Below are 22318 nucleotides of genomic sequence, written 5' to 3'. Positions count from 1 at the left end.
CAGGAAATGACAGATGCTGGCGAGGATGCGGAGAAAGGGGAACCCTCCTACACTGTTGGTGGGAATGCAAGCTGGTGCAACCACTCTGGAAAACAGCATGGAGGTTCCTCAAAATGTTGAAAATAGAACTACCCTATGACCCTGCAATTGCACTGCTGGGTATTTACCCTAAAGATACAAACATAGTGATCCGAAGGGGCACGTGCACCCGAATGTTTATAGCAGCAATGTCTACAATAGCCAAACTATGGAAAGTACCTAGATGTCCATCTACAGACGAATGGATAAAGAAGATGTGGTATATATACACAATGGAATACTATGCAGCCATCAAAAGAAATGAAATCTTGCCATTTGCGACGACATGGATGGAACTAGAGGGTATCATGCTTAGCGAAATAAGTCAATCGGAGAAAGACAACTATCATATGATCTCCCTGATATGAGGGAGAGGAGATGCAACATGGGGGGTCGAGGGGGTAGGAGAAGAGTAAATGAAACAAGATGGGATTGGGAGGGAGACAAACCATAAGTGACTCTTAATCTCACAAAACAAACTGAGGGTTGATGGAGGGAGGGGGTTGGGAGAGGGGGTGGGGTTATGGATATCGGGGAGGGTATGTGCTATGGTGAGTGTTGTGAAGTGTGTAAACCTGGCGATTCGCAGACCTGTACCCCTGGGGATAAAAATATATGTTTATAAAGCTGTAAAAAAAAAAAAAAAAAGAAAGAAAGGATGAATCCCCAAGTTTTGTAGCAACATGGACGGGACTGGAAGAGATTATGCTGAGTGAAATAAGTCAAGCAGAGAGAGTCAATTATCATATGGTTTCACTTATTTGTGGAGCATAACAAATAGCATGGAGGACAAGGGGAGATGGAGAGGAGAAGGGAGTTGAGGGAAATTGGAAGGGGAGGTGAACCATGAGAGACTATGGACTCTGAAAAACGATCTGAGAATTTTGAAGGGGTGGGGGGTGGGAGGTTGGGGGCACCAGGTGGTGGGTATTGTAGAGGGCACGGATTGCATGGAGCACTGGGTGTGGTGCAAAAATAATGAATACTGTTATGCTGAAAAAAATTAAAAAATTAAAAAAAATACAAACCACAAACTGGGAGAAAACATTGCAATACTTATTTTTGACAAAGGACTTGTATCCAGTATATATAAAGAACTCTTAAAACTCGATAATAAGAAAACAAATAACCCTAGTTTTTTTTATTTTGTTTCGTTTTTTCTTTTTAATGAACGAAAGATCTGAATAGACATTTCACAAGAAAAGAATCATGGATGGCCAACAAGTTCATGGAAAGATATTCAACATCATGAGTCACTAGGGAAATGCAAATTAAAAATCACAATGAGAGGGACATCTGGGAGGCTCAGTGGGTTCAGCCTCTGCCTTTGGCTCAGATCATGGTCTCAGGGTCCTGGGATCCAGCCTTGCATCGGGCTCTCTGCTTGGCGGGGAGCCTGCTTCCCCCTCTCTCTCTGCCTGCCTCTCTGCCTACTTGTGATCTCTCTGTCAAATAAATAAATAAAAATCTTTAAAAAACAATCACAATGAGATACTACTATACACTTATGAGAATGGCTAAGATGAAAAAGACTGAACATACTGGCAAGGATGAAGACCAACTTGGACTCTCATACATTGCTGGCAATAATGGTTAAAGATACAACTACTTTAGAACACAGGAAGCAGTTTCTTAAAAAACTGAACACATACTTATCATATGACCCAGCAACTCCACTACTAGGCATTTACCTCCCCTACAAAATGAAAACATCTTTACACAAAAACTTGTACATATATGTTCATAATAGTCCCAAGCTGGAAAAAAAAAAAAAAACTCAATGTCTACCAAAAGTTGAAAAGCAAACTGAAACCTATCTGTAAAATGGAATAGTACTCAGCAATAAAAGGAATGAACCACAGATACACAAAATCATATGTATGAATCTCAAACACATGCTGAACAAAAGAAGTCAGGTACCAAAACTCATACTTTACGACTCTACTTATATGAAACTCTAGGAACAACAATCTAATTTGTAATGATAAAAACAGATCAGTGGCTGACTGGAGCTGGATGTGGGGATGGGACTGACTGGGTAAGGGTGCAAGGGAAGTTTCTGGGGCAATAAACGTGTTCTATAGCTTGACTGTTACACAGCTGTCTGTATACATTTGCCAAAATTCATCAAACTATATACTTAAAATGGGTGTATTTTATTGTATGTAAATTATATTTTAATAAAATTGAAACTTCCAAGGATAGAGTATTCCTAAGGATAAATGTTACTGCAATATTAGTTTCATTTGTAACTAAGATATTACATTTATAGAGCGCTCAGAGATAAAGGTCTTTGTTATCAAGCCTCTTCCCTCTATCATTCTCCCATACAGATTTTTCTACTAATGGCTGAAGTAAAAGTAGCAAAATTTCAATTTGAGAACCTCTGAAAATCCACAAGGGCATAGTGAAAAGTTCAATTATTAAAAAATCAAAAGGTTGTATATTAGAGTGTATGGGAGAAAGGGTAATAGTTACTGGTGGCAATAGAATTGATTTGGCTTTCCCAACAAAAGCTTGATGACTCAACCACTACTGTTCAAATGTCTAGGAAAGGTGACAAACAACCTCAGTTTAATGGTAACACTAACTGCACAGATCTTCTGCTTTTCTGTTTACAATGAACAGTTCCAAAAGAAAGAAAGGAAGAAAGAAGCTGTCAGATGACAGGCACATACAATGAAAGGACTTAAGCATTTATATGACTCTCCTCAGCTTAGTCCTCAAAGGCTAAAGGCTAACATTTCCCACCTACCACCCCTGAAAAATATTACAAGCATCACTTTCAAAATTACCATGAATTCCTTTGAAGCTGAGCCAGGAGGGAAAATACAGACATCAACTAGCCTAACCACCACCACTGCAGTATCAAGTGAGCTCACTTTGATAACTGTATTGAGTACAGGTTGGAAGATGCAGTATGGACTGGATGAACTTGATGGTGAAATGATGATAGATGTTTCTAGCTGGCAATCAAACCCTGCTTTAATCACAGGGAAGGGTGTGGGTTAAGTAGAGAAAGAAATATGTTCCAGACATAGGACACCCTTTGGAACTGGGGATGTAAGGACTAGATAGAGTAATATTTATGATACTTAAGGATTCTGTTTGGCCTTAAGAAGGGCTTTGAGAAGGGGGGGCTTGATATAGTTAATGGGGATTAAGGAGTGCACTTGCCGTGATGAACACTGGATGATTAAAATAAAATAAATAAAATAAAAACTTTTAAAAAAGGGCTTTGAGGAAACACTCAGGCATTGAAACCCATAGCAGGGGAAAGGGGACATAATAATTAAGCTGAGGGATGAGTCTAAGAATAAAATGGGCAAGGGTTGTAATGGGGATAAAGCTGTAGCCTAGGAGGGATAGGACAAGAACTTGGATTAAGGCTGGAACCTTAGAGTTATCAGTCAACCAACAACCATTTATTGAGTTACTTCTCTGGGCACTCTTCTAGGTGCTAGAGAAAATGGTAGCACCATAGCTTCTTTACCTTCTCTAGGGAGGAGTAGGGAGAGAATATATAATAAATACGTTAACTTAAAGAAACCAATAAATATTGTCAAGAAAACAAAATAAGGTAACATAAAAAAGGGAGGGAATAGTACAGCCTACTGTAACTGAGGTGGTCATGAAATGATGCAAAGGAGTTAACACTAGAGCTGAGATCTCAATAACGAGGGTCAGTCTTGTGAAGATCTGCGAATAGGCCCCCAGATACGAAGGAGTCAAAGGTGTGTGTTCAAATGAAAGACAGAAAGAAGGCTAGTATGGCTGGCGCAGAGTGAATGTCAGGAAATGAGGTTAGTGAGGTGGCCTGGGGCCAGATCACAAAGGCCTTCTGGGCCACAGTAAGGAGTTTGGATTTCACCTGAAGTGTAAAGGAGAACCCCTGGAGGTTCTGAATGAGTCAAGTATGACATCATCTGATTTAATCCTTTGGAAATACTTATACTAGCTGCCATGTAGAGAATGGTGAGGGGATAACAAGAACAAGTTACATGAACAGAGGAGGACCAATTAGCAGGTGGATAAAATAATCCAGGCAAGAGGAAATCATGGCCAAGATTAGAAGAGCTGGATTAGGAATTATTGGGAAGAAAGGTATTTTATCCTCACTAGAGGAAGGAGGACCTGCTGAGAATTCTAAGTTTGGGTTATAATACACATTTATTTCAATATAATAATTGACTTCTTCAATAGGCTGGTCCTTCAAATGTTTAATCTGGTTATTAACCTGGAAGGTGACAGAACCAGGGTTCTTGTTCCTGTGGCCAGAAGAAAAAGGGTAAAACATTCAAGAGCTTTGGGGGGAAAAGAAAGGATTTTTTAAAGGTCTATACTATACTCTCTATTGGCTGTTGCCAGGTTTTAGTTAAATAAAAATTCAAAAGCACTGACTTTAAAGTTTTTTTGTTTTTCCTTGATTTCTTGGCAAAAACATTTCTTATGGAAGTTCAACATTGTCCTGGCCAAATTAAATGGAAACAGTGTTGTCTGCATTTTGATTAGGACCGAAAGAGATAAGCAAGCACACAGAGGGATGGGGACATGGTGATAGCAGGGAGATCCAGAACAGCTCTAGAGATCCCAAAGAGCTAGGACAGAAACAAAAAGGAACCCAGAAGGGTTATGGCCCATTGGCATCTGGGTATCTTTTATTTAACAGGGGATTTCAAGAAAAACTTGAACTTCATACAGTGTCTTAGAAGTCCTGAATTATTTTTTCTTTTTAAGAATTTTAAAGGATTTTGATTTAAGAATTTTAAGGGATTAAAGAAAGGATCTGGCCACAAATTGAACATGCAGAATGAGAGGTAATGAGTGTTCAAAAGTGGGATCACAGCTTTTATTGTTCTAATTTTCAGTTAAAAAACCACTATAACTTTCAGCAACCAAAGTAGTTTGTTGTTCCATTCTCTTTTGAGGGGGGTGGTGGGGAGGGTGAAGTGAGGGTGCAAATGAAAAGAAAATGGTGGCCCTACATATAGAATGGGACATACATTTCAACAGAAGTAAGCATCACATTTCTCAGTGGGATTATTATATCAATATTTTAAGAGCTTCTACTAAATATGATTACATATTAGGTGAACTCATAAATATGTCAGATCTGATTAGTGAACATGGAAGACAGGAAGGGGCAGATTTGTCAGCAGAAGGAAAGTTTGCATTATGAATCTGACTGGTTTCTAATAACCAACAAGAAAAAGCCTGCAGGGGCACCTGGATGGCTCAGTGGGTTAAGCCTCTGCCTTCGGCTCAGGTCGTGATCTCAGGGTTCTGGGATTGAGCCCCGCATCGGGCTCTCTGCTCAGCAGTGAGCCTGCTTCCTCCTCTCTCTGCCTGCCTCTCTGCCTACTTGTGATCTCTCTCCCTCTCTCTCTGTCAAAAAAAAAAAAAAAAAAAAAAAGCCTGCAATCACTTCAATTCTTTCAAATAAAACTCACTAAAAACAAACTCACAAATATCCCAGTATACATGATTACTTAAAAAGACTGGACACTTGCCAATCTTTTCTATTCTTTTTTTTTAAACTTACTAATTATAGGAAAAGCCATATAAAAATTCATCAAAATCAAAACAAAGCCATTTTTATTATTTCCAGGTTTCTGGGGCAGTTCAAGAGATAAGAAAGTCACTTAACACTGCTAGGCTTCAAAACTGGGGCTCTTGTTTCTGTAGTGGGTTCCCTCATGCAACTTCATAGCTTCCAGGCCAATAGGTTCTTTTGTTCTAAACCAAAAACTCACAGCAGTTTAATTTACTGCTTCATTATTATAGCTACTAACTACACACACCTCCAAGGCTGGTAAACCCACTGATGTAGGCAGTGCCACCTTAAAAGGATTTTTGGATGGGTCTTACTGATGGGGGGGGAAAAGGACATAATGTTTAATTATAAGAAATGATTGAAATAGGCACAGACATACCCCGGGTGCCTCTGCACTGCAGCAAGCTCTAAACTTGTTATCGTTAATGGTTTAAATTTCACTGTGCTAATCATTTCAGGACACAAGCCTTTCTTGATAATCTAATGAATTATTCCAACATCCTTCAGCAAAAAAAAAATCCTCCATGACAGCACTAATTACAAGACGTTTTCCCAGAGCTTATGTAAAATATGACAGAGCAGCAGCTTAGGGAATTGCAGAAAACTGCTTCTAATTTCCACTGAGAAACTGACAAACACCTCTCTTTCATCTCTCCCAGCTCTCAAGTAAGATTTAACTTTCTCATTTAGTTAATTACCGAGTGAGGATCATCATTTCCCCGGATCGGAGCGGCACAGAGCCTTTATCGTGTTAACTTGTGAACTTGATCGATGGCTGCTGCTAAAACTTAATAACTTCACCCCCTGGCAAATTGTAAGATAAATATAATAGGAGAAACTCTGACAGTAAAAACCTGCCAGAAATGAGCACTGTGTTTATGTTTCTTTGCAGGCAGCAAAAAAACAACCGACAGCTTATTACTGGTTGCGTGTTACTTATATTTAAAAGACTCCAGGCAGTTAACTTCCTACGTACTGTTAAAACTTTGCTCACAAGATGGGGAAAAACGGGAAAAAGCACCAGTACTGCAGACTTGGGGAAGTGAGGAAATAAGAAGAAAACGAAAAAACAAAACAAAACAAAACAAAAGAAACCAAACAGGGAGAGAGGCAAGCAAGAGAACAAATACACTGTGTAAACTCTCTTAAAATGTCATATTTATCATATAAAATGTCCAACCTGCATAAACAGGCATAAAATTCTTAAAAAGAAAAAAGAATTCAGGACTTCTAAGACACTGTATGAACTATATCTAGGAGCAAAGCAAGAGAATTTTGCTCACTCACGTTTTCAATGACCGTAAGTCCATGCCTGAAGAATTCAATTAACTGCATAATTCCAAGATCTCTTTTCAAAAACCCCTGCAGCTAGAAAACCATTCACGAACTACACCATTTAACCCTTTCTTAAATGAGCACACTATAGCTAGGAGATGCGTAACTTTGTCTCGAACAGTCCATCTAATCTTATGTTTAACTCCCACACCTCAGTTAGCCAATGAGAAGGAAATAGTCTAGAAGTTTTTCTTTTGGTCAAACTTGAATCTGAACTTGGAATTTTAACATTTAACTGTAACAGAGATGATATCACAGCCTAGTACCGCATGAATTTTATGCCTTTTATAATCAACAGTACTAAGGGCAGTGAACAAGGGCCAATAATGGCAGCTCACCAATACCAGTTCCCTCTAACCCCTAAAACTGGGAACAGTGCTGAAACCAAATCTATGTACGAATCACCAAGTCCATTCACAATGACCACCCTCGTAGTATAGAAGACTGCAAAAAAACAAAACATGAACTAAATTTTTGGTAGGGGAGAGAAAGGCAGAAAAAGTCCTATAGAACTTTGAGTTAAGCCTAACTTGTGAGACTGTATTTAATATCCACCATGTGCTATGATAATGCCAAATCTTCTTTTTTTTAAAGATTTTATTTATTTGACAGGCAGAAAGATCACAAGTAGGCAGAGAGGCAGGCGGTGGGCTGGGGGTGGAGGGAAGCAGGCTCCCTGCTGAGCAGAGAGCCTGATGCGGGCTCGATCCCAGGACCCCTGAAAACATGACCTGAGCCGAAGGCAGGAGGCTTAACCCACTGAGCCCCCCAGATGCCTGATAACGTCAATTCTTGAAGGCTTCATGCTGCAGTCCAAGGGGCCACAGTTTTGAAAGTTAAAATGACCTGGAAAACTAAACATCAAAATAGCAAACCAAATTCATATTCGCAAGAGCATCAAATCTGATTCTTCATTTTGTTTTGTTTTTCTTTTCATTATATAAGGATCTGGAGGGAGGTCAAGCAGAGAAAGACTGATTCGTTTAAAAAAAAAACAGCATTTATAATAGACACACTATAGACAATATGAAAAACATGGAAGCACAAAGAACATAAAAATTGCCCATAATTTCTGCAATCAACAAATAAAGAACATTTACATTTTGGTGGGTATATATCTTTTTGGTCTTGAAAAATATATATACCAGCCAATTATTTGATGTGTAGGGGAGGAGGATGTTTCTGTGCCATCTAGAGGACTTTTTTTGGTCTATAACATCAAATTAATTAGAGCAGGCAAAATTTATCTCTTTTGACTCAGAGAAGTCAAGATCTGATCCTGGAGGATACAGAATTACAGATCACTGTGACTATGGAGAGGAGGAGAGAGAAGAGGAGGAAGAGGAGGAATAAGGAGTCAGAAGGGGAGAAGGCTGGAGGAAAGGGAAGACAGGGAAAGAGAGAAAGTTGTGAGAGAAGCGGGAGAGGGAAGAGGAGAGAAGGGAGAGGAATGCCTGAGAATGGGGGAGAAGAGACAGTTGGGCACTTGGGAGGGGGTAGGTAAGGGTCCTGAAAGAGCTAGAGAGATAAGCAGGGGTAGGGAGAGATGGGGAGGGGGAGAAAGATGAGGACCTAGGGAAGAGATGGGGAGCTAAGTAGGGAGGGAGAGGGATGAGGGGGACAAGAATAAATATAACCAAGTGCAACAGAGACCTAGCATGACCAAGTTCACCATCAATATGCTCATTGGACAAACAGGTCCTCTCCCACACAATAACCAATAAACATCAAGAGGAGAGGAGATGAAAAACCATTTTCCTAAACCACTACTTAATGTTTCAGGCAGAGTAATAAAGTTTAATTGTCTGGAATCTGGTTGCTCTTTCTGTAAACTTCCTCAGAGAGAGGTTGCTCATCTGGATGTTAAGTAATGTTAATAGTACCAAAATAAAATTTCTGTGATGGAGAAAGTTTAAACGAAGAGTCTTCTCCCCAACTTCCCCCTCACATCCTCCCTTTATTTTAGCATTAGAAAGTTAAGTTCTACCATAAATAACAGGGAACGATGGAAGCACTGGCTGCCAGAGGAAAACAGAGACACACTTAGAGCACAATTAAAAAGTATGGGAAAAATATAGCCAGTTTTAAATAAGGAAAGAAAAAAAAATACTGCCCTCCTCCTCTTTGTGCTCTAATCCTTACATTTTTGAGTCCAATAAAAAAGGACTCAATGACTTGGTAAAACTTGCTCCTGAAGAAAGCCTTTGAGAAAGTAGATCTAAAACCTGGATTAGAAAAATACAAGGGTTTTTGCTTTGTTTTGTTTTGTTTTGTTTTTTGTTTTTGCTTTTTTTTTTTTTTTTTTTTAAATAGGATCTTAAGAAGCCAACTCAGCTTTCCAGGAGAAATTCAACTCTTTCCAAATGCTTGTTAATGCATGTTAAATGCAGCAAGAAATAATCCTATGAGGCAGCAGCACAGGCCTCTCTTAGCTGCAGTGAATGAGGTAAATGACTTGTAACTTCTGGAAGTCTTGGTTATCTGCAGGTAAAACTTTAATAACCCTTGGAGCATCAAGGGACTCAATACATTTCTCTCTGGAATACTTGGGTAATTGTTTTCTTAATTTATCCAAGGAGAAGCTTAGTTTGGATACAGCATCTGTTTTTTTAGCAGAGGTGATCAAAATAACTTGCTCAAATTCACAGAAGTTAGTTGAGTTCAGATTAAATTTCAAAATGCAGTTGTTACATAAAGTGAACAGTTTTTCTAAAATGAAATTTTGACCCTTCCTCTTTTTAATGACTATAAAGCTCCAGGTCAATGACAGCTCTACCATTTATTCAATGTGTGAACTGTGTGATCTGGGGTAAATTAGTTAACTTACCTGTGCCTCAATTTCCTCATTTGTAAAAAGGTGATTCTTATAGTACTTGCTTTGAGGGGTTAATGTCAGGATTAAAAATAAAATAATACGGGTAAAGACATTCAGAAGAGTACCTGGCACATAGTAAGGACATGGGCTGTCATTATGCTTTTAATAACTAGAGAGGACTTTAATACACTTAGTTGCTGATTATAATTAGCTTAATCCTTTATCAAATACAATCTTCTTTGCTTTTATAATAATTTTACATCCAGAAACCTTTACTTTCACATTAGATTTTAAATTCTGAAGGACAGGGCACCTGAGTGGCTCAGTGGGTTGAGCCTTTGCTTTTGGCTCAGGTCATGGTCTCAGGGTCCTGGGATCAAGCCCGGAATGGGGCTCTCTGCTCAGCACGGAGCCTGCTTCCCCGCCCCACCCTCTCTGTCTGCCTCTCTGCCTACTTGTGATCTCTGTCTGTCAAATAAATAAATAAAATCTTAAAAAAAAAAAATAAAAGTGAAGCGTGATGATTCCTATCACATCTCCATTTCATTATCAAGAGATGGCAGAACATGGATGAGGCTTGGAGAAAGTTCCTATTTTCTACAGCACATCAAGGTGCTATGTGGAGTCTGTGCCGTGTTATAGTGGAGGTACTTCTCATGGCCCAATAAAGAATCAAGGGCCTTTTTATCCCCCCTCAAAAAAAATAGCTAGAGTACCTGACTAGCCCAATCAGTAGCGCAAGTGACTCCTGATCTCAGGGTCATGACTTCAAGACCCACATTGGGCATGGAGCCTGTGTTTTAAAAAAATTAAAAATTAAAAAAAAAAAAAAAGAATATAGCTACTTATAGGGGGAGGCCTGGGTTTGCTATAAGTCACTTAGTATATATGAGACACCATTATTTGATCTCTGTCTGTCAAATAAATAAATAAATAATCTTTAAAAATAAAAAAAATAAAATAAACAGTGAAGGATAGAAATTATGATATAAGCCCTTTACATCTATGTAACGGCAGCTCAAAAATATTTGGTAAACGGAATTTTTAATCCAAACTAATTCAAAGAGTGGATATTGTTTTTTTGAGAGTACAACAGTAAAACATATTTGGAGTCCCCTTATCTCACCCACAAGGATGTCAACTATCCGTACACTGACGCTTTGGCCGTAAGTACTCTTATGTGGCAATCCTTAATCCATTAAGTTTTTTAAGTTTCATTCCAATGTTTTTTATAGTAAAATACATAAAACAGTACTTGCAAAAACCTAAGACTCAAAGTAAGAAAGAAGTTCCAAAAGGAATGATGTTTGCCATTACACTGATGTTTCCACTAAGTTTAAGTTGGAGGGAAAGAGAAGAGCAAAAGGAAGACCTTGAAACAAGTTCTACAACATGGAATAAAAGACATGTGCACAGTGATTTTTTTTTCAATCTTTCAGAGCAATTGCCAAAACATTCCCATAACACTGTAATTTAGTGAGGGAAGAGCAATAAGGAAATTATTAGAATGCTAACAAGACTTTCAATGCATTATTCTAATTTCCAAAATCTAAAATCCACTTTACTGGTTTCTACCAAGAGCTAACATCCTGTGTACAGAGCACATTTTGCTTCCTTCAGACTTTGTACTTTGTTTTAGTGATTAGCAAAGACAATGCTGAAAGCAGACTAAAATTCCAGCTGTCATTAGCACCCACCCTCTTCTCTCTCAAAAACTGGCAGAAAGGGGCACCTGGGTGGCTCAGTTGGTTAAGTGACCAACTCTTAATTTTGGCTGAGGTCATGACCTCAGGGTCGTGAGACTGAGCCCAGTATCAGCCTCCATGCTGGATGTGGAGATTGTTTAGGATTCTCTCTCTCTCTTTCCCTCTGCTTCTCTCTCCTCCCCCTCAACACAAAACAAAACAAAACAAACAAACAAAATGGCAGAAAAACTGTTCCCATGTGATTTAGTTTCAAGGTTATTTAACACCCCCCACAAAGGGCCCTATTTTTATGGGATTTTTGTGGGCCAGAGACTGGATTTTTGATTTTTCTGAGGAAAGAGGGTCACAGATTTTTTTTTTTTTCAGAATAGGACAAACTTCCACCAGGGATTTCATGTGTGTATTTGTTGGGGGTGGAGGTGGGAGATGAAATGAAATCAGTAAGAAATGAAAATCAAGAAGACAGTTACTTCATAATGTTTATGCACTTGATTTAGAAATAGAAATCACAACCTTTCTTTGGAGAACTTGGCCTTTCTTAAAGCATGAAACAGTTTCTGTAAAGGTATTTCCTGATTTACTACCCAACTTTTTAAACTCACCTGGGTGAGGCTTAAGCTCACATGGAAATGATAACTATGAAACTCAAAGGTACCAACTTTTTCTCTTGAAATTTTCTGTATCAAATGTTCTGAAGTTACTCTATTTTTATTTTCTGTTTAAGGAACACATACTGAACGTTGGTGCTCTGGAAACAAACCATCATGAAAAGTTCTCCTATAGCTGACAGACATAAACAGGCCCACGGCAACAGGGAAGCAGAATGACAGACCAGCCCTATCACTAAGTAGCTACGTGATCATGGGCAAGTTTCTACTGTCATGCGACCACGTCTGTAAAATGAATGGGTGGACGGGATAATCTAAGGCTCAGTCTGGCTTTCATATTTTCAGTCTATATGATTTCAGTTCCATGGTAAATTAAAATAGAACTGAGTAAATAAATTTAAAAATAGGGATTCATTCTTTGTATTTTCTTACTTAAAAACTAACATATTAGAATTTAAGTATATGCCCCTCAAGTGAAAAGAGAAATATTTTCTTAATATTATTTGGACAAGCAAATATTCCAGAATCTGAATCCTTTCTCTAAAAGGACTGCATTTCTAATGTAAAGAAATGCTATCATTCTGAGTGACAGGTACACAGGTAACATTATTATTCTCTCACTTTTCTACATGCTAAAATACACCATAATTAAGAAATTAACATTTTAAAAGTAATAAACTTTCTTAGGGCTGACACTAAAGACTGAAGACCTAATAATGTCATCTTGAAGTTTTCTGTGTCTTAATATAACTTATTTCTTTCATATTTACTCTATTTTCCTCCACCCACCTCTCTCCATAGTTCCCAGTATTTAAGGAAAGGTTTTCTAGAAAAATGTCCATAAATGAAATGTATCTATCTATTAAAAACCCCTTCCTGGGTTGCCTGGGTGGTTCAGTTATTGAGTGTCTTCCTTCAGCTCAGGTCATGATCCTGTGTGTCCTGGGTCCTGGGATTGAGCCCCATATAGGGCTCCCTGCTCAGTGGGAAGCCTGCTTCTCCCTCCTCAGCTCCCGCGTGCTTGTATTTCCTCTCTTGCTATCTATCTCTGTCATAAATAAATAAAATCTTTAAAAAATCCCCCAAAACAAAAACAAAAAACTCCTTCCTGTGTTTGCAAAAAATGATATCAATTCAATACACCAATTTGTCTAATTTAAGGCCAAATCAAAATAGTAGGGCTACATGAAGAGTCTGCCAATAGACAGGAAAAACTTACTGGGATCTTAATGCTTCATCAAGGTTATAGTGCTCACGATCGGATGGCTATTGTTCTCTACCAGTTTAATTTTTGCATTATAGTCCACAGCTCACTGTATCTTAGAGACCTTTTTCTTTCTTTTTTTTTTTTTTAAAGATTTTATTTATTTATTTATTTGTCAGAGAGGAAGAGAGAGAGAGACAGCACACAAGCAGGCAGAGAGGCAGGCAGAGGCGGAGAGAGAGAAGCAGGCTCCCTGCTGAGCAAGGAGCCTGATGTGGGACTCGATCCCAGGACCCTGGGGTCATGACCTGAGCCGAAGGCAGTCGTCCAACCAACTGAGCCACCCAGGCATCCCAGAGAGACCTTTTTCTTTCAGATTCCAAAGGCCATCAAGTGTCCTCAAGGTCAAGGTGGCATATTGAAAATGAATATAGAGAAGAACTGAGCCTTAATTTCCATTTGAAAGATTAAGTTTCACTGGAAATTACACACAGAATTTGTAGCACATCTTCCATGGAGATAGTATTTTTTGGTGGTGATCGATCTAACAGGCCTACATTGTAAATTAAATAAGGCTGCAAGAGTGGGCTGGTATCAGAATGGACATGGACCAAGAGAGTAGCAGTGACAATGTGGGGTGAGGGTGAGAAAAAGACAGAATCAAGACATTTTGGTAGATACTTTCTTAGGGATAACAGCAAGGAGCCTGGATATTACTGAAGGACTAATTAAAACAACTTACTATTTTTAAAGATAGTGTTAGACAAGCCTTGTGCAATCCTTGCATCAGCAATGTACAAACTATGTACATAGGCTTGAATGAGCTGGCTACCCATCCTGAGGTTAAAAGCCTCAAGTTTCTTCATGTGTAAAGGGGAACAAATAGTAACACCCGTTTCCCAGGGTTGTTAAAAGAAATAACAGGAGATCTATAAACTGCTAAGCATATAAGGGTGTGTCACATGAACACTCAATAAAGGTAGCTGTTATCATTTGCTAGTACATAAAAGCCATTTGGGCAATTCAGGAAGCATCAGGATCTGCCCACCAAACTCTGAAGCTTAAGTTTTTTGTTTTTTTTTTTTTGACAGAGAGATCACAAGCAGGCAGAGAGGCAGGCAGAGAGAGAGGAGGAAGCAGGCTCCCTGAGAGAGCAGAGAGCCCGATGCGGGGCTCGATCCCAGGACTCCGAGATCATGACCCGAGCCGAAGGCAGCGGCTTAACCCACTGAGCCACCCAGGCGCCCCTGAAGCTTAAGTTTTAAATGAAACTCTGTATCACATTGCCTAGGAAGGGAAATTATGAATTGGAATATTTTAAAATATGCTAACTTGTCTGGCCACCATTAGTTGATATGATCGGGGACAGAACTGTTAAGGAAATAACGAAAATTTAAAATGTGATTAGATTTATCAGAAATCAGGGGAAACTACAACTTTGGGAATTTGCGGTGTGTGGAGTTATCTAATTTAAACAAATATATTAAAGACTTTCTGTGTGCTAAGTGCTATACTAGGTGATGCAAACAGAAGGTAAATATTGACAAGCTGATTATAAAATGTATATGGAAATGCAAATGGCCAATAAACATCAAGGTAATATTGAAGAATAACAACAAAGCTGGAGGGCTTACTCTCAGAGTTCAAGATTTCACAAAGACCTACACATAGGAACGCCTGGATGGCTCAGTAATTGAGCATTTGCCTTTGGCTCAGGTCATGATCCCAGAGTCCTTATAAATCATTAAGAAAAATACATAAAACTCAATAGAAAATGGGCTGAAAACCTGAACAGGCTTTCTTCACATTTAAATGGTCAATCAACATATAAACAGAAGCTCAATTTTTAACTTTTAAGGGGAATTTAAATTAAAAAACACAATATGACAGTGTGCATATACTTATTTTTCTCCTTTTTATATTAGAAATAAAATTTTGTTTCTCCCTCTCCTCCCTACTTATGTTCTCTCTTGCTGTTTGTCTCTCAAATAAAATATTTTTTAAAAAACAGTTAAGACTGTAAATTTTGTTTTTTAACCACAATTAAAAACAAAACAAAACAAAACAACCATAACGTGATTCCACTATATACCATCAGAATGCTACAATGAAAAAGCCAAAAATCAAGTGTTGGTTAGTGAGGAAAAGCAACAATGGAACTCTCATTCCCTACTTTCGGGAGTATAAATTTGTACACCAGTTTGGAAATTCCAATTCCCCGCCTAGATACATACCCAATAGGATACATGTATTCATTGTACATATTTACCAACAAACATACACAAATTTTTTGTAGTTATCAAAATCTGAAGGCAACTTAAATGCACATCTATAGCAAAATGGATAAATGTGGGGACGCCTGGGTGGCTCAGTTGGTTGGACGACTGCCTTCGGCTCAGGTCATGATCCCGGAGTCCCGGGATCGAGTCCCGCATCGGGCTCCCACCTCCATGGGGAGTCTGCTTCTCCCTCTGACCTTCTCCTCGCTCATGCTCTCTCTCACTGTCTCTCTCTCAAATAAATAAATAAAATCTTTAAAAAAAATGGATAAATGTGGTACATTTATATAAGGAAACACGACACATCAATGAAAATTTAAAAATTATAATGATATGCAATGTGACTCTCAAAAAACATTATGTTGAGTGAAACAAGTCAGACAGTAAAGAATATGTGTTGTATGATTCTATTTATACGAGGTTTGAAAGGAGGCAAAATTAATGTTACCCTTGGGAGGGGAGTGACAAAGAGGACAGGAATAGGCTTCTGGTAATGTTCTTCTTCTTTCCTTCTTTTTCTTAAAAAACAAACAAACAACCCCTCAGTGACTATCCAGGTGTGTTCACTTTGTGAAAATTCACTGAGCCAAATTCAGGGTCTCCTGAATACTATATTAGAAAGAGATTATTATATTCATAGAAAGAGGGATAAGGGTGAATAAAGTCCTATTTGATTGGATAGAGACAGTCCTAACCCTTATTTTTGAATATAAAGAAAACAGGTAATTCTAATAAAGATTTAAATTCTTGCCACGTAGCAGCCTTAACCTCTATCTTCACCTGCGACCCTATGGCCACATACAGACAATTGTTCCCACATGCCACAACTCTGAACAAGGTTAGAGCTCCCTCTAGCACTTTTAACTTAGGAAACACCACAGGCCCTTCCAGAGCTGACACAGTTTGGCGCTGCCCACGGTTAAATGCAATATGACGATTTTTATTTTTAATTTGCTTTAATTGTTGCTATGATATGAATAATTAATAGGCTGCCTAAGCCAGTTTTGTAAAGTTCACAATACAGAAAGCCAGGAGAGAAATATCTACTTAGAAAGGAGGCTTAAAAATGGTTATAACTGCTATGATATTAGGGAATTCAGAATATTTATTCATGATTTGTGGCAACACTATGTCTTACCAACAAAGAAACACGCTACCAAGCACTTCCCACTAAAAAAGTCTTCTGGTCTTCATTTATTTTTCTCTCCATGGCTGCATAACCATTGTATCTATAGTACTGTATAAAAGCAAAGTAGGTCAGTGTTAGGAGAAACTTGCTCTTCAATGGAGAAGAGAAAGGTTTGGCTGTAAACACTTAACCTAGTTCCATCTATTCTAAAACAAGTATTTATTAGCATTAAATAACCCCCTGGATAATAGAGATCTATTCAAATTGAAGCCTGTACTCTTTTCCCATGCTTGTAAACTCCCTTCTTCACTGACACCTTAACCACTGGAAATTATGATACCAGTGCTTCCACTCAGCAATGTCTATTTCACTTTTAAATATCACCAGAAAGTATAATTTCAATACGATGTTGTAATCCTATGCAATCCAGAAAGAATGCAAGCAGACTCTAAAAGTTCAATGATTATGATACACACAACTATCTGGGAATGCAGCCAGAAATGAAAGGGACTTCATTTGTCATTACTGGATTTCAAATCTTCCCCACCCTGAAAGAAACACTGCTTTTCAACACTCTGTTTAAAATACAAATATAAAACCAGGCTTGCAGAGTAAGTTTCTTGAATCAAGGAGGGAGGATGAAAGAATGAAAAAGAAGAGAATGTAAAGAGTCACCTTAAAAATAAATTCATTTTAGTGAAGACTGTTATGTGTTATTCATTATTCTGCATTCTAAAACTAAGAAACAATTTTTTTTAGTGATAATATGAAACAAATATCAACTTTTTTTTTCTTTTCAAGCTTATGAATTCCTCAAAAAATGTGTCTGTAATTAAAGGAGACTTTACCAATGTCCAAGGAAAATTTTTACCATTTTGTTTTTCAACATTCTAAACAGAATTAATACAAGTCAGTAGGATGTTTTCTCTTGTGCTCTGGTTACACACGAGCACCTTTTTGCCAATGACAGTACGCAATGGACATCAGATCAGTCCTGGACCCTTCCTGCACGTACCACAAAGCCAAGATGCCACATCACCAATTAGTTTGGTTTTGCATCATGTCTGCTGGTCACATGAACAGCCACATTCATTCCAAGGGCAGCTCAAACTAGGGGTGAAATATTGTCTGAAAACAGTTCTTGATTAACCTACGGAGAGCCTCTGTCATGACTTGTGTTTTTCCTAAGACACGATTCACTATTGCTTCTCTTTCAATTCACCTCGTATCTGTTGGGAGCTGTATATCATGAACTGGGACAAGAATGACAGATCTAAATTAACATGACAGAAAAACTATTTGATGCTGCCTCTTGCTTTCTGCATTTCACTCTCTTTTGTGGATCCAAAGGCTTCAGAACCCTGGCATTAATTAAGCAACAGTTTTATTACACACAATCAAAGCCTGCAAAGAAAAACCTAACAGACAGCAAGAGGAGATTACAAGGTTCAATTAACAGTTTTACTTTTTTGTCGTTGCTAATTGAGGTATTTTTAATTTTTATTATCTCACACGGAACGCTGAAAAGGAAAAACATTCTCAGTGCAAAAGAAGTTTACAAACCTAAAATGTATTACCATATCACAATTTTATAAAATCAATTTGCATACTTCTGGTGTTTTCCAAATCCTGGCTGCTTGTTAGTAAATTGTTAACATTTAATAGGCACCACAGAAAACTTTTTTAGATTAACCTCCCCCCTGCCCACACAAAACCACCCTAATTTCTTTCTTTTTATTTTTTTTTTAAAGATTTTATTTATTTGACAGAGAGAGATCACAAGTAGGCAGAGAGGCAGGCAGAGAGAGAGAGAGGAGGAAGCAGGCTCCCTGCGGAGCAGAGAGCCAGATGTGATGCAGGGCTGGATCCCAGGACTCTGGGATCATGACCAGGCCTGAGGGCAGAGGCTTTAACCCACTGAGCCACCCAGGCACCCCACCCTAATTTCTATGTACTAAAATTCACAAACCATAGTGGTTGAAAGTACTTGGCTATGGGGGCAGTAGGGTTCAAATTCCAGGTCTGCATCATAACTTGGGCAAGTTGCTCCATCTCTCTGAGTTCTAATTTATTTGTATGCAAAATGGGGTCGTATGCTTCAGGAGACTGTTGCAAGGATTTAAGTGAGAGTGTAATTCCCTTAACCCGGTGTCTGGCACACTGTAAACTTTCAATAAATAATGGTACAAAGGCTATTAAATTCGGTAACACAATCTTAATACTTAAAAAAAGTGTTTTATAATTTTTTTTGTTTGTTTAGAAGTCAATTAGACTCAACAAACAATTTGAGAACTGACCTGTGAGTGCACATCAGTTCCATTCAAACTCTACGATGAAGGCAATTTACTTTTGGGTACCATTTATTTGCCTTTTTAATGAAGAACCTGTTTTATACATTTTCAACTGAGGGGAAACAGCGAGAAAGTAACAATGTAAGTCTCAAACTTCTGAAGTGTCAAGAGCACTAGATAGCAGTATTAATTGGCAATCCACAGCAACCTAAAGAGTATACCAAAAAATTAGCTATAAAAAGCTCTCACTTAAGATTTACCCTTTACTGCATATTCTCATGTTATAATGTGGAGATAATGGCTCCTCTAAGTGTCCCAGTCTAGATGTAATCATTTATATTACTCAGTTACCCAAATCTTTCAAAAACATCCAATATTCACAAAACTGTTATCACTGCAAATGGATCTACTGGAATGTGGATACATGTGGTGCCTGTACCTGCTCCTTAAGTTTTCATAACGAAATATAAATAGTAGCTATATTTCTTGGACTTAATTTCAGAACCCAACTCCTCTTCCTTAAATATCACCCAGAGAAAAAGTTAATAAAAACTCCTCCAACCTATCAATTTTAAAGTCTAAAATGACATTATACTAATCCTACAAAAATCACATAAAGGAAGATCAAGGAAACACCTTTTTTTTTTTTTAAGTTCCCTAATAAAACTGTCAGGTTCTCAGCACTCCAATCACAGGAGTAACAGAAAATACACAATATGAAAAAGAACCTCACACATAGATGTAAATAAAGCCACCCTTTAGGTTGCCCATTAATCCACAAGTGGCATATTCATCTTATTTACAGTATTATACCCCCTGCCATGATATTCCATTACAGAGTCACGCTACACACTCCATAGTTAACACTGTAGGAACCATCTCTTTTTAAACACAGTTTTCTCTGTGTATTCCCCTTTTGGCCTGCTCTCAGGTTTGAAAAAAAAAACAAAACCACTTTACAATTAAATTCCTTATGCTATTAGATATTCCAAGAAAAGGTGTATAAAGTTAAAGAAATGATGTCTGACATGTAAAACATAATTACATTTAGTTTACTCTTCTAGAAATATTTCACTCAATATTCCTATTTGTCATGGTCTTAGTACTCCATGTGAGCAAGTACTCCTTACATATTTTTACAAGTCTGAGCATGGAATTTATGTCAACCATAACTATCAAAAACTTCTATTCTTTCTATTAGAGAATATGCAGGGAGGTTCTATGTGCGTGTATATGCTAATAGTCATGTTTGTTCGCTTTTTGTTTTCATTTGCTTTCAATGAACCTGTTTCTTTATAATGACTCACTCCTCTCCCAAGCTTTTTCTCTCCTCTCTGAAACAGTAAGGTCCAGCTATTAATTCTGATATCCTTACCAAGTCTTTGCAATCACCGATCTATCTAGAAGCAGGTAAACAAATATAAAAATGTTTACTGAAGTGTAATCACAGCCTCAGCCTGGAAGCCTTAAGGGACATTTTTTTTTTTTTAAATTGACAAAATTAATAACCAAGCTTAATCAGGAAAAATAAATTTTTGATATAAAAGAATTGCCAATATATACTTACAATGTAAATCCTGATATTGTAGGATGAGATCTGTATTCTAAAACAATTAGGAAGGTGTGAGTCACCACCTTGAGCTGGCTGTATTGGACTCATACTGTCCCACTCACTTTATATGTAGAATAATGGAGCACAGAGCCATGAGGTCATCTTAGACACTTTAAAGGTCTGTGTTTGTAAGGTAGGTGATTATCACTGAGTAAGCATTTAAAGTTACACAGTAGAATTACTGACTAGGTAGCCTAGAATAGAGACTGTTTTCTGAGTATACAGTATTTGGCTCAGTTCAGTCAGAACAACATTACCTTACAAGCAATAAGGGAGACGGGGGAGATGAAGAAATAACATTTGCTAGATGTGAAAAGTGTTACAGAAATCAAATGGAGAAAAGCTAGAGGTGCTTTGTAGTGTGAAGCCAAGTATAACGGCAGGAGAAATATAAGGCCCCCAAATACTATTTGAAAGGCAACCTGGTGTAGTAAGGAAGGACTCTGAAGTCAGAGAGACTGGAGTTCAAAACTTGACATTGCAACTTAAGAGATGTGAAAACTTGGGAAAAGGCTTAACTTCTCTAAGTTTCAGATTCCTTATCTACAAAATAGGGGATATGCATCCATCTTATCAGGTTCACATAAGGTTTGAAACAGAGAACACGGCTAGCACTATAGTGCCTCAACATCAGGCTTAATAAATACTAACATATTCTTGGGGTGCCTGGTTGGCTCAGTCGGTTAAGCGTCAGCCTTCAGCTCAGGTCATGACCTCAGGGTCCTGGGATGGAGCCCTGTGTCAGGCTCCCTACTGAGAGGAAGCATGCTTCCCTCTCTCCCTCTGCTTGTGCTCTCTATCAAAAAATAAAGAAAATCTTAAAAAAAGAAAAAGAGATAACAGAGCTAGCACTACAGTGCCTAAACATAGGGCTTAATAAACATTAACATATTCTCTTTCCTCCTCAAAGTCTTGAGGAGTACAAAGTAGAAGAAAAAAAAAAATCTTCCATTCTGAAGTAAAAAATGGCCATTTTTCAATTCTTTTTTTTTTTTTTTAAGATTTTATTTATTTGAGAGAGAGAAAGCAAGAGAGCACGAGTGGAGAGAGAAGTGGGAGTAGAGCAGAGGGAGAAGCAGACTACTTGCTGGGCAGAGAGCCCCACCAGGATCTTGACCTGAGCCTAAAGCTGACACTTAACCAACTGAGCCACCCAGGCACCCCCCCCCCCCCCCCCCGATCTCAGTTTAAATGTCGCCTCCTAAAAGAGGACTTTCTTGGATTTTCAATACAAAGTAGCTATGCAGTCACTCTCTATCACATCACTCTGTTTTAACTGTCTTTTCTACATCTCATATTTTTTTTTAAAGATTTTATTTATTTATTTGAGAGAGAGACAGTGAGAGAGAGCATGAGCGAGGAGAAGGTCAGAGAGAGAAGCAGACTCCCCGTGGAGCTGGGAGCCCGATGCGGGACTCGATCCCGGGACTCCAGGATCATGACCTGAGCCGAAGGCAGTCGTCCAACCAACTGAGCCACCCAGGCGTCCCTACATCTCATATTTTTTTAAAAAAGATTTTTATTTATTTATCAGGGAGAGAGAGAGAGAGCACAAGTAGAGGGAACGGCTGCAGAGCAGGCTGAGGGAGAAGCAGGCTCCTGGCCGAGCAAGGAGCCTGATGCCAGACTCGATCCCAGGACCCTAGGATCATGACCTGAGCTGAAGGCAGCCGCTTAACTGACTGAGCAACCCAGGAGTCCCTGTAT

The 22318-nt window shown here is 38.4% G+C and overlaps 1 protein-coding gene across 8 annotated transcripts in view; it reads right to left on the bottom strand.

Annotated features, from left to right (window-relative positions):
• The window catches only part of BTRC (beta-transducin repeat containing E3 ubiquitin protein ligase), a 184720-nt gene that overhangs the window by 35115 nt on the left and 127287 nt on the right, over positions 1 to 22318 (bottom strand). The window contains exon 2 of one of the 8 annotated variants that reach the window (XM_047702066.1): positions 16718 to 16816. The exons of the other annotated variants lie outside the window; for them this stretch is intronic. The gene's annotated coding sequence lies outside the window, so the exon portion shown is untranslated. The remainder of the gene's footprint in view (positions 1 to 16717; positions 16817 to 22318) is intronic. 8 annotated transcript variants of the gene reach the window in all.

This window comes from Lutra lutra, chromosome 14 (genome assembly GCF_902655055.1).
Source record: "Lutra lutra chromosome 14, mLutLut1.2, whole genome shotgun sequence".
NCBI classification, from domain to species: domain Eukaryota; kingdom Metazoa; phylum Chordata; class Mammalia; order Carnivora; family Mustelidae; genus Lutra; species Lutra lutra.
Note: the sequence above shows the minus strand (reverse complement) of the source record. Positions and strands in the feature narration are given on the sequence as shown.